The 5,000-nt window shown below is 33.8% G+C and overlaps 2 long non-coding RNA genes across 12 annotated transcripts in view; one reads left to right on the top strand and one right to left on the bottom strand.

Moving 5' to 3' along the window:
* Positions 1 to 1,807, bottom strand: part of LOC147838653 (uncharacterized) — a 2,777-nt gene extending 970 nt beyond the window's left edge. The window contains exons 1-3 of the long non-coding RNA XR_015522472.1: positions 1,277 to 1,807; positions 126 to 596; positions 1 to 84 (exon numbers count right to left, since the gene is read on the bottom strand). The exon at positions 1 to 84 is cut by the window's left edge and continues 970 nt beyond it. This is a non-coding gene — a long non-coding RNA (uncharacterized LOC147838653). The remainder of the gene's footprint in view (positions 85 to 125; positions 597 to 1,276) is intronic.
* The window catches only part of sox2ot (SOX2 overlapping transcript), a 259,952-nt gene that overhangs the window by 208,213 nt on the left and 46,739 nt on the right, over positions 1 to 5,000 (top strand). The window lies entirely within an intron of this gene.

Below are 5,000 nucleotides of genomic sequence, written 5' to 3'. Positions count from 1 at the left end.
CAAAAATAAACTAATTTTAGATTGTTTTATTAACCCCAATGGCTGATTATTTAGCTTATTTTAAGGAAAACACTTTTTTTTTTCCTAAAAATAAATCAAATTGTTTAGTAGTATATAGAAAATGCTTCTCGATTTATGAGTGTTTAGATATTTTGACTGTAGAAACAAGACACAAAACTCTAACTCTGAACATTAGTTAATTAGTTATTGCAGTTTTAGGTTTGAGATTAAATGAAGTGTATATTGAGACAGCTGAAATGTGATGAAAAACTCAATCACTGTAAACATTTTTATAAATAAGTCAAAAACATTGCTCTTTTTCAGAATAAAACGTCAATTTTGAGCAAGTTTTTTCTTAAAACAAGCAACAATAAACTAGTTTTACATTATTTTATAAGCCCACTGGCAGATTATTGTGTTTGTTTAATGGAGAAACTCATGAAAACAAACCAACTTGGTCACTGCTCTAGAAAATGCTGCTTGATTTAAGAGTTTTGAGATATTCCTACTACAGAAACAAACCAAAAACTCCAACTCAGAACATACTCTAACTCAGTGTTGACTACGAAAATGAAATGAAGTGTATATTGAGACAGCTGAAATGTGACAAAAACCTCAACTACTGTCAACAATTTTATAAATAAGTCATAAACATTGTCTTTTTCAGAATAAAACCTCAATTTTAAGCAAGTTTTCCCTTAAAACAAGCAAAAAGAAACTAGTTTTAGTTTCTTTTATTGACCCCAATGGCTGATTATTTAGCTTATTTTGAGGAAAACTCACCTTTTTTTACTAAAAATAAATCAAATTGTTTACTAGTATAGAAAATGCTTCTCGATTTATGAGTTTTTAGATATTTCAACTACAGAAACAAGATAAAACTGTAACTAAGAACATTAGTTAATTAGTTAATGCAGTTTTAGGTGTGAGATTAAATGAAGTGTATATTGAGACAAAAACTCAATCACTATCAACAATTTACAAATAAGTCAAAAACATTGCACTTTTTCAGAATAAAACGTCAATTTTGAGCAATATTTCCTTTAAACAAGCTAAAATAAACTACTTTTACATTATTTTATAAGCCCACTGGCAGATTATTTAGCTTATTTATTTAGGAGAAATCATGAAAACAAACCAAACTGTTCACTGCTCTAGAAAATGCTGCTTGATTTAAGAGTTTTGAGATATTCCGACTATAGAAACAAACCAAAAACTCCAACTCAGAACATACTCTAACTCAGTGTTGACTACGAAATGAAATGTATATTAAGACAGCTGAAATGTGATGAAAAACTAGTTTATCTCTGCTTGTTTTTAAGGAAAACTCCTAAAAATAAATCAAACTGTTTACTAGTATAGAAAATGCTTCTCGATTTATGAGTATTTAGAGATTTCAATTACAGAAACAAGACAAAAACTCTAACTCTGAACATTAGTTAATTAGTTATTGCAGTTTTAGGTGTGAGATGAAATGAAGTGTATATTGAGACAGCTGAAATGTGATGAAAAACTCAATCACTGTTAACAATTTTATAAATAAGTCAAAAACATTGCCTTTTTTCAGAATAAAACGTCTGTTTTAAGCAAGTTTTAATAAAACAATAAAAAAAAACAAGTTTTAGATTATTTTACAAGTCCACTGGCAGATTATTGTGCTTGTTTTAATGGAGAAACTCATGAAAACAAACCAAATTTTTCCCTGCTCTAGAAAATGCTGCTTGATTTAAGAGTTTTGAGATATACCGACTACAGAAACAAGACAGAAACTCCAACTCAGAACATACTCTAACTCAGTGTTGACTACGAAATAAAAATTAAGTGTATATTAAGACAGATTAAATGTAATAAACCTCAATCACTGTCAACAATTTTATAAATAGGTCTAAAACATTGCCTTTTTCAGAATAAAACATCAATTTTAAGCAAGTTTTCCCTTAAGCAACAATAAACTAGTTTTAAATTATTTTATTGACCCCAATGGCTGATTATTTAGCTTATTTTGAGGAAAACTCACCTTTTTTCTTAAAAATAAATCAAATTGTTTACTAGTATAGAAAATGCTTCTCGATTTATTAGTTATTAGATATTTCAACTACAGAAACAAGACAAAAACTGTAACTAAGAACATTAGTTAATGTGTTATTGCAGTTTTAGGTGTGAGATTAAATGAAGTGTATATTGAGACAGCTGAAATGTGATGAAAAACTTATCAACAATTTCATAAATAAGTCAAAAACATTGCCTTTTTTCAGAATAAAAGGTCAATTTAAGCAAGTTTTCCATTAAAACAAGCAAAAATAAACTAGTTTTAGATTATTTTATTGACCCCAATGGCTGATTATTGTGCTTATTTTAGGGAGAAACTCTTGAAAACAAACCAAACTGTTCACTGCTCTAGAAAACGCTGCTTGATTTAAGAGTTTTGAGATATTCTGACTACAGAAACTCCAACTCAGAACATACTCTAACTCAGTGTTGACCATGAAATGAATTGAAGTGTATATTGAGACAGCTGAAATGTGATGAAAAACTCAATCACTGTAAACAATTTTATAAATAAGTCAAAAACATTGCCTTTTTTTTCAGAATAAAACATCTGTTTTTAGCAAAGTTTTAATAAAACAATAAAAAAAAAACAAGTTTTAGATTATTTTACAAGTCCACTGGCAGATTATTGTGCTTGTTTAATGGAGAAACTCATGAAAACAAACCAAATTTTTCCCTGCTATAGAAAATGTTGCTTGATTTAAGAGTTTTGAGATATTCCGACTACAGAAACAAGACAGAAACTCCAACTCAGAACATACTCTAACTCAGTGTTGACTACGAAATGAAATGTATATTAAGACAGCTGAAATATGATGGAAGACTTATCAACATTTTCATAAATAAGTCAAAAACATTGCCTTTTTTTCAGAATAAAAGGTCAATTTGAGCAAGTTTTCCTTTAAACAAGCGAAAATAAACTAGTTTTAGATTATTTTATTGACCCCAATGGCTGATTATTTAGCTTAATTTAAGGAGAAACTCTTGAAAACAAATCAAATTGTTCACTGCTCTAGTAAATGCTGCTTGATTTAAGAGTTTTGAGATATTCTGACTACAGAAACAAACCAAAAACTCCAACTCAGAACATACTCTAACTCAGTGTTGACCACGAAATGAATTGAAGTGTATATTGTGGCAGCTGAATTGTGGTGAAAACAGAGGTTTTGCGAAACACTGTACTCGATCACTATCAGCGCTGCGTTTTAAATCAGCTTTGATGCTTTCAGTCTCTTTCTGCCAACTTTTGTATCATCGCCGGGCAGATTATAGTAAAGTTTGTGCCCCTTTTCAGCCTAAGCGGGATCAGCCTGGAGTGGCCTGTCGCCGTGGAAACTGCCAGAACAATTCGGTTGAAGTCTGAAGAGGTCAGCTTGCAGGGTCAACAACCCCAGCTCTGCCTGTGCCAACTTCTGTTCAGCCTGGGACTTTTTGGGGGAGCGCTGGCTCAACCTAACCCTGGGTGGTAGGCAATTCTAAGACTGATATAAATTTTTTGAGTCAGTTTGCGGCCCGGGCTCTCCAGGTGGCCTGTGAAATCGATTTTAACCCCGTGACCCTGTCTTGGAGAAGCACGGTTGACAACCTGGGTGAGAGTTTAGCCGGGCCTGACAGATTTGCAGAGTAAAGAGGAGGGGGGAACAGTGATGGGTGAAGTGGTCATTAAAACCTTATTAAAGGGTCCGAACGCTCGGGAGAGGAGATGTGTGTGCTCAGACTTGGAGACTTTGTTGATTCGGGAACAATATTGGAGGACTGAAAACGTGAGCCAAAAATATTAAAGAAGACCTATTATACATCTCTGAACAAGATCTAATGTATGTTTGGGATGTTCCTAGTGTCTATGTGTAAAGTTTTAGCTCTAAATACCACACAGACAATGTTTAATCGCTGTCTGACCCTTTCAGGCTTTGATCCTAACTGTGGTGTTTTGGTGACTGTCGCTTTAAATGCAAATTAGATTGTGTTATTTTTAAAAGAGGGCGGAGCTACATAGCCTATGTGTCAGCATAGTGGCAGACTAAAAACAAGACTGACCTCCTATGTAAATGAGGGAGAGATTATGTCATTTGTGGGCGGGGCTTTCCCCCTATGATGACGCGTGCAAATTGAGAATGTCAATCAAAGTGTTTCTGCACTCTGATTTCATCAAGTTTATTGATTATAAAAATGTCATTAATTATTTTTACCATTAGCAGCTGGTTATAATCACACACTACTGACACACAACTAATAATAATAATAGTATTAATAATTCCATACATTTATATAGTGCTTTTCTGGGCACTCAAAGCGCTTTACACAATGGCGTTTGGGGGGGTTTGGGGGTTAGGAGGCCGTGATGGACAGAGGCCAGTGGGCAGATTTGGCCAGGATGCCGGGGTTAACCTCCTACTCTTTTTCGAAGGACATCCTGGGATTTTTAACAACCACTTAGAGTCTGGACCTCGGTTTAACGTCTCATCTGAAAGACGGCGCTCACTGAGCAGTATAGCGTTCCCGTCACTATATTGGGGCATTAGGACCCACGCAGGTTGAGCGCCCCCTGCTGGCCTCACTAACACCACTTCCGGCAGCAACCTAGCTTTCCCATGTGGTCTCATATCCAACTGTGTTTAAACCATACCTGTCAACATTGGGATGTGAAAATGAGGGATATACCGAGTAATATCCCCCCTGAAAAAAACAAAAAACAAAAAAAAGTACTAAATATGTAATTAAATTAAATAATTAGTTAAACGGTCAGTAATAGGTTCTATTAATATCATTATTTACATAAAAAAATCAATAGTAGACATTATACATTACCAGTTTAGCTTATTATTAATAGCTATTATAAAGAAATTGAATCAAGCTATCAAATCTCATTCATCTTTTCTTCATTGCATAACTTATGATGATCCCTCGGTTCCGGCTCGCATCTCAGCCTGCCTGTCAGACATTTCACACTG

Source organism: Danio rerio, chromosome 22 (assembly GCF_052040795.2).
Source record: "Danio rerio strain M-AB ecotype USA chromosome 22, GRCz13ab, whole genome shotgun sequence".
Lineage (NCBI taxonomy): Eukaryota > Metazoa > Chordata > Actinopteri > Cypriniformes > Danionidae > Danio > Danio rerio.
The sequence above is the reverse complement of the archived record's forward strand: the minus strand, read 5'-3'. Positions and strand labels throughout refer to the sequence as shown.